We start from the raw sequence: 7,976 nt of genomic DNA on the forward strand, positions 1-7,976 counted from the left end.
CTTCACCTTATTAGCTCCACGAGGGCAGGGAAGTTTTCTTTCTTTACCTCCCACTGTGTCCCAACACCAAGGACAGTGTATATAATGTAATTCAGTCATGTAATTCAGTGCTTTATAAATGAATAGATCTGCGGGTCTATAGGCCACACTCAGAAAGCATGTATTTCATGCCTATTTCTGTATGATTACTATGCACGTGGTTACAGAATAGGCGCTGAATGAATAAGGCAATTCCCAAAGACGATTCTTCTGGAGAAAGCCAGCCTGGACCTAAACCTCTTCATTGCAGGAAGATTCTGGATGCTCAATAGGCATATTTTGCATTTTTTTCTTTTAGACGCTACAGTTTCTTTCTGGTGCCCTTTGCCCCTCAGTAGCTGAGCGGAGAGGGAATGAGAGGCCCTTTGCCGGCCATGTCCTCTTTATTTCTCATCCACTCCGTACAGTGCAGATTCTAGTCCTGTTGGCATTGGCCTGATAGGCACCGCCCTATTGCTGGTTTCATTGTGCATCAGAAAAAAGTACTTGGGTGCCTGTCTATGAAATATTTTATTTTTTTAAAAAATATATTTTATTGATTTTTTTACAGAGAGGAAGGGAGAGGGATAGAGAATTAGAAGAATCATTGAGAGAAAAGCATCGATCAACCACCTCCTGCACATCCCCCACTGGGGGTGTGCCCACAACCAAGGTACATGCCCTTGACCGGAATCGAACCTGGGACCCTTCAGTCCCCAGGGCGACGCTCTATCCAGTGAGCCAAACCAGCCAGGCTGTCTATGAAATATTTAACAAAGAACATTTGTGTAGCATTTCACAAAGCACCACTGCCTATGTTACCTGATTTCAACTCCATAATAGTTACTGTTCTGAGAAGAGACGATTTTCCAAACTTACACACAATGGGACTAAAAACTGTTAAGTGGCTTGTCCCAGGTAACTGAGTACTGTGGAGAGCAAGTCTCAAGCCCAGGTCTTTAAATTCCATCATTTTATATGAAGATATAATACCCCTTTTGTATGCATGTCTCATAGGTTTTAGAATACTTCATAAGTGTACCTTGTGTTTTATGACATTTTTATTTTTGCAAACATACCACATTAATTCTTATAATACAATAATTTCCTGAATTAATGGGCAAATATTCTTCCCATTTTTACAGGTAAGTGATACTGAATTACATGGATGGGCCCAGTATAATCACAAGGGTCCTTACAAGAGGAAGCAAGGAGGGTCAGAGTGAGAGAACAGAATGTGATGATGGCAGCAGGGGTCATAATCAGAGAGAGAGAGAGAGATTTGAAGATGCTCTGCTGCCAGCTTTGAAGTTAGAGGAAGGGGCCACAAGCCAAGAAATGCAGGTGGCCGCCAGGAGATAGACACTTCCCCAAGAAACACAGCCCTGCCAATGCCTTGCTTTGAGGTATTCTGACCCCCAGAACTATCATACATTTGTGTTGTTTTAAGCTACTAAATTGTGGTCATTTGTTACAGCAGCAATAGGAAACGAATACGTTCCTCTCAACAGTGATTGACTTCAGCAGATAAAGAGATCAGACTATTTCTGGCATATTCCAGACCCCGGGCCTGGAGAGAAGAGTCGTGACAGGTAAGAGAACGGCCTTAGAATGTGGAGAGGGTGACTATGATGCAAACCTCTGCTCTCTCAGGGGGAGATGTGAGGTTTTGTGGCCCTTTGTAAAGTCTTCCAGTGCTTCCAGGACATGGATGATAAAACCCAAACTCCCTGGCCCAGCCTATCTCTCTGGCCTCTTCTGAACCCATGCCACTCCCACTCACAACACTGCTGAGACACGTACCTTCTTCCTATTCCTGGAAGCCTTGGCACTTTCTGTTTCCTCCACTTGAAATGCTATCACTCTATAACTTCACTGGGCACCTCCTCATCACCTCTTCGGAATGTGTCTGACCACCTCTCCAAAGTGCCCCCCCAAGCCATTCTCTACTTTCCTTTATCACACCCATCACTACCTGAGACTATCTCTTTACCCATCACTCATATTGCCTGGGCCCTTCACTAACGCATTCCAGCTCATAGTTCTATTCCCAAGTGCCTGAGGGGCCTAGTCAATAAGTATTTGTTGGTTGAGAGGACAGACCAGAAGCAGTCTTGAAACAAGAGCGCCCCACTTCCCCAAGCCTCTTCTCCAACCAGCCCTCCAGGAGGCGTTTCTGCTGAGAAATGAGTATTGCGAGCCCTCATAATTCTCCTTTTTTTCCAGAGTCCCTGGCTGCCTTCACACACAGGACTTGGTTCTTATTGAGAAAGAGAAAAGCAGTCCCCTAGGGCCAGAATCTAGCCTGGCGCTCACAGCTGGGCCATGGTGTTCTCCTGTTGAATATAAATATTTCCATAGAACATCAACATCGGACAAGCCTGCTCTGTGACCGAGATAAGGCAAAACAAATACAAAAAGATTACTCCACATCATGCAGGGACCCAGACAAAAATAAGGACATTTTCCAAACCACTAAAAAATGACCAAAGATGACCTTTTCCTGCTATTTCTTTACTGATTATAGCTTTACCTCATCTCATTCCTCCCTGCCTTCCGGGTAAGAATGATTAAGATACCCAATCATGCAATTACCCCTGACTCCTGATAACCTCCAATACGAAGCAAAGACCCCTTCTTTGAACTCTCCCCAAAACCCCCTAACCCAGGCCTAAATGCTCCAAGTTCTCTGGCATATTCTCCTACTGAGATGCCCATGGCTCCCAGTGGTGTGTGTTACCCCTCATGGAAACTAGTCGGTAGATCCAACATCGTTCAACTCTGGTGATCCTGGTGGTGTCTGGCTGGAGGGAATGGACACTCTGGACTGGAAGGCAGGCCCAGCTGTCTGACCATCTTGGAGGGAGAAATGTTAGTTGGTCCAGCTGGCCAGCTAGAAAATCCCAAACCACTTTGCCAGTGAAAGAATACCAGATGTATACCAGGTGCGTATTACCCAACTTGTAGAAGAGAGGGGCTGGTGTGGTTCCTGGTGAAGCTGCTTCCTTGTAGGCGCATGGCAGGAAGGGACCAGTAGGTGCAGCTGTGGCCTACCTTGGCTATCGTCAGGGGTGCCCCACCCAAGGCACAGCTGCTCTGTGTTGTCACTCTATCCAAGGAAATCTCCACACAGGTTCGAAAGCCTCTCCGCTTTCTGCTCCATTGCCTGTTTGTTCCAGTCCCCCTTACACTCTCCTCTGTGCCTGAACAAATCCCCTGTTGATTTCCTCTCTACCACCCTACCCCTATAGCCACAGCCACAGCCTGCACCTCCCCACAGGCATAGGCTCTGTGCCCCCTGGGCTCTGACCTCTGGGCTTCCTTTCCTCCTTCAAGCCCTGTTTGATGATCGACTCACCTCTTCCCCAAAGTCTTCTTGGTTGAGCCCAGCTGGCTACCCAGCTTAGAGTCTCAGCATTTACCAAGTAAGCTCAGTTATAGCAGCTGACTAGGTTGGTTTATGGGTTTGGGATAACCATGTGGACAGTGATATGTTTGACTTGGGTGGGGTGGGAGGAGTGAGATTCACAGCATTCATCTCCCCACCCGGAGCCTGAACTCCCCAGCGCAGAGGCTAGACCTGCTGGCCTTCTTTTTTGACCACTTTCTCCCCACTGCCCGAGTCAGGAGGGGTGAGTGTCTGGCACCCCTCAGGCTCTCAGTGCTCAAGAGCCGATTTTCTGTGGGGTTCTAGAATGAGACCATCACCCTGTCCCACCCCCAGGCCAGCGCCAGTGACGGCAGCTGCCAGAAAGGTGTCTGAGAAAGCCATTTTCAGGAATCCTAGAAGCTTATAGACTACTAGAGGCCCAGTGCACAAAATTCATGCACTGGTAGGGTACCTAGTGGTTGCCGGCTGCTGGCCAGGGCCTCCCTCCCTTCCCTAAGCTGGCCTGCCCCCTGGTCGAACTCCCGGAAGAACTCCAGTAGGAGGACAATTTGCATACTACGCTTTTATTATATAGGATCCTGACTGGCCCAAGTTGTTAGTTCCTAGTTCAAGACTTTATGGCTTTGTAGCCACAAGGCATTCATTCTGGAATATTCTTCTCCCTCGAATGGGATGCTTTCCAGTCTCTCTGACTATTCCAGGGCCCAGGTCGCTCCAGTTAGGGGTGAGAGCTAAGCTCCAATAGACACCTCGAGTAGACAACTGATGACACTTTACAGCACAAAGTCAACAGAAAAGGGGAGAGTTGAGATAAAGGATACACTGCTGCCTTAAATAGAACCAGGTTAATCGAAATGTAAGATATGAGGAACCGTCCAAGATATGATGTTAAGTTAAAAAAATAGGAAAGGTTGCTAAATAATATATACATCATGAGCTCATTTTTATAGCCCTATATATTTAATATGTTTTTAGTTTTTAGGTACAGAAAAAGAGTTGAAAGGATATTTACCAATTTGTTATATAGCAGTTAGGAGAGGACTTTTATTTTCAATTTTTCACAGTCATTTATTTTTGCAATCAGTAAAAAAAATATAAATATAAAAATTTTTAAAAAGGAGTTGGGATAGCAACTCTTCTTTTCATCCCAATTAAATTTTTTTAGTCTTTCGTACAAAAATAAACAATTTTGCTTCCTCATGAAAAGAATTATTAATTAAATGAGGTTTTATGTGTATCTTTGTTTAAATTTTTATCAGACACATTTAATTTACTCTTTCCTTTTGTTACTATCTGCAGGTTTCTCACGAGCTCACGCTGACACTGGCCTGGGGACGGCTGAGAAGGAGGGACCATTCTCCAGGCGCTGGGAAAAACAGTTCCTGTGGGAAATGGTGGAGAGCAGCTCTCTGTTATATTCTTTCAACATGCACTATGAGTGCCTGATGCCAGGGCCACACAATTGACAAAAAGGGATTAAAATTTCAAGGAAATGCGCTAGGTTCTTGGGTTACAGCTGGGCCGCAGGCTTGCCCCAACAGCCTAGGGCAGTGCTTAAGAATGTGGCTTGGAAAGTCATGCTGCTTGAGTTTAGATCCCAGCACCATAACCTTGGGGCCGACTGCCAGTTAGGGACTGGGTCAGATTCGAATAACAATAACCAGAAATAACAGAGGCTTAATTAAGATAGAAGTTTGTTTTGCCTCCCCTTAACAAACAAGTCTGCAGGGAGGCAGCCTGAGGCTGGTACGGTGAGTCAGGGTCATCAGGAACCCAGGCTCCTTCTGTCCTTCTGCCCTATCACCTTTAGCTCACAGCCTCCCTTCTCAAGGTCCCAAGTTGAGTCTGGCATCTTAGCCATCTATCTACCTTCTAGGCAGGAAGCAGGACAAAGGAGAAAAGACAAGAAAAAGCCCAGGAGGCAGGCCATACCCTTTTCAGAGCTTTTATGGAAGTCTGAACCCAATGACCTCTGCTTCCATTTCATGGGCCATCGTTGCCAGCAAGGGAGTCTGGAAAATGTAGACTTGGAGCTGGCCATAATATGCCTCCCCAGAGCAAGCCAGGTTCTCCTAGTAAGTAAGAAAGGGGCTAGTGTCCCTGTCCCAGGGGAATAATATTGCCCGACTCCCCAAGTACAAGAAGATTAAATGAGATAATGCTTGAAAGCCCTCAAAACTCATCTCTCTTAAAGCCTTCTGCAGATAAAGTTGGTTTTGTGTGTGTGTGTGTGTGTGTGTGTGTTTTGCTTAAGGATCCAGTAGCACCTTCTTTACCCCTAAATTCTTACAGGACTGTCTCCCCCACTGGACTTTGAGGCCACGGGCAAGGCCTTTATTTAACTGTGCCTGGAGTGCCTTCAGCACACTGTAGATCCTCAATAAATCTTGATATAGTTCCCAGACCCAATTTTACTTCTAAATCCAAATACTTTCCAGGCCCTATGCTTTCATCTTTGAAAAGTCACTTTCAGGCTTTGATCTTCTCAGGCCGGAAAAGAGTGGAAAGAGCGACAGCACTGGCCACAGATAGCTGCTTTGTCACTTATCTGCTGTGTGATATCAGAAAAATTGCTTAACCTCTCTGAGCTTTAGTTTCTACTGGGAAATAGGGATAATATTGGTGGTACTATTTGTTTGTGTGATGTATTAAATAAATGAAAGTATTCAGCATGTATCTGGCATCGACCAGCCCTCAGCATACAGACATTAGCATCTTTGACCTTTTTTTGATATTTTCCCTCCTACCCTAATGGAGCTAGCTAGCCAAGGAAGTTAAAAAGAGCTTTCACTTTTGGAGCACTTAATATATGCCAGGTGCTACCCTCAGGTAGGTACTATTTGAATCATCCCTTTCTACAGATGAGGATACAGAGGTTCAGGGAGTAACCGAGCTAAGGGACAGAGAGAGTCAGAGCAATCTGGCCACACAGCTCATGCTTCTATCCCCTATACCACACTGCTTATCTTGCTGCATTTGTCAACATTTAGCCCCAGTATATTCTCCATCAACACTTCCTATATCCAGTCATTGAAATCTGGGTACCCCAGAGCCCGTGTCATTCTAGAGGTAGGCAAAAAGGATTCTGGGTCAGCTTACCCCCAGGGGTGGTTTTCTCAGCTCAAAAGTCCCCACAGAACTTGACAGCTACCCATTCTCCCAAGAGAACATCATGAAAACCTGAGAACAGCTGAGACCTCATTGTGACTAAGAAGCATGCATACTTCATGAAAATCCTGTAAAACTTCAAATTTAGAAAAAAAGGAAAACAATCAATGTGTGTACTAGTACATGGGAGGGATACTGTACCCTAGGGAAAGATAATCCACTTTATAAAGTATAGCACTCCAGGTTTCCTTTATTTAGCAATCTTTCCCTGTGCACATAATACTGATTTCATTTTTTTAAAATTCCATTTTTGTGAAACTTTACAGAGACATGGCTCTTAAGCCAAGTGAGACACACCCAGACGATTTCATGATCTTGATATTGCCAGGAAATTGCTGCAAACGCTGCCCTAGCTGACCCTCTCCCTATTTTTTCTCTTCCAAATTTTCCTCTGAGGAAGTACTTTTTGAATCCAATTATAGGAAGAACTTCATTAAAAATCATTCAATTATCACAATAGAAAGAAGCTAATTTTGGCTGTGCAGGGAGCTCCCATCAGCCACTACCATCCTTTTTCAGCACTGGAAAATTACAAAGTTTCTTTCCCTGGTGTTTTAAAACTTGAGTCTCTAGGAGAGAGCAGTTATGGTCTGGCCATCAGCCATTACCAGTGAAACAGGGTCAGGATGCTAATGACATCATGGAATTTCGAGGCCAGGGAAGGAAGACACCGTTCAAGGAGCGGCCTCCCAAGGATGGCCTTGGATATTCCTGGGCGAGCTATTCCCGTCACGGCCTCCAGTGAGGATTAATGAGTCCTCTGACCACACTGCCAGCGACAAGGGTATGAAATCACCGACAAGAAAGGGTGGAAAGCAGAGGGGGGGGAAGGAGGAGAGAGAGTTAGGATGAGAATCTACAAAACCTTGGAGAGAAAAGTGAAGCATATACTTTTGTTATGTATTCAGAAAGTTAAAACCATCCTTGAATATGAAATAGAAGCTACCACCAGCCATAAAAGAATGAGGAGCCCAAGCATTTTGTCGTTTTTTGAGTGGCCTTGTAGAGGAAATGAGCCAGCTGCAAGCTGACGTTTCAGGAAAACCTGGCCTGGCAAAGCCTCTCCTGACTCAACGCTTTCGGGCTGGAGTTCGTGTCCAAAGCTGGAAAAGGTTGACATTTCCTTGTAAAGCAACAGAATGCAGAGATGAGATCCAGAGTTGTTCAGAAATCCCCTGCGAGCTCTTCTCCACAATCCTGTGCGTGTACGTCTTTTGACGGGGCCTGACTGGGGGAGGCCAGCAGGTGTTGAGGACACAAGATTTAAGGGGGATCTCTCTCTCAGGGCTGTGCAAGTGGAGGGTCAGTCCTGAGAGTGAGGGCCTCCTTAAATCTTGCTCCCTACTTGCCTCACTTTCCTCACTCATGCCCTGACTCAAGCTCCCCATTCAGCAGTCCA

The sequence above is a fragment of the Myotis davidii genome, unplaced genomic scaffold (genome assembly GCF_000327345.1).
Source record: "Myotis davidii unplaced genomic scaffold, ASM32734v1 scaffold281, whole genome shotgun sequence".
NCBI classification, from domain to species: domain Eukaryota; kingdom Metazoa; phylum Chordata; class Mammalia; order Chiroptera; family Vespertilionidae; genus Myotis; species Myotis davidii.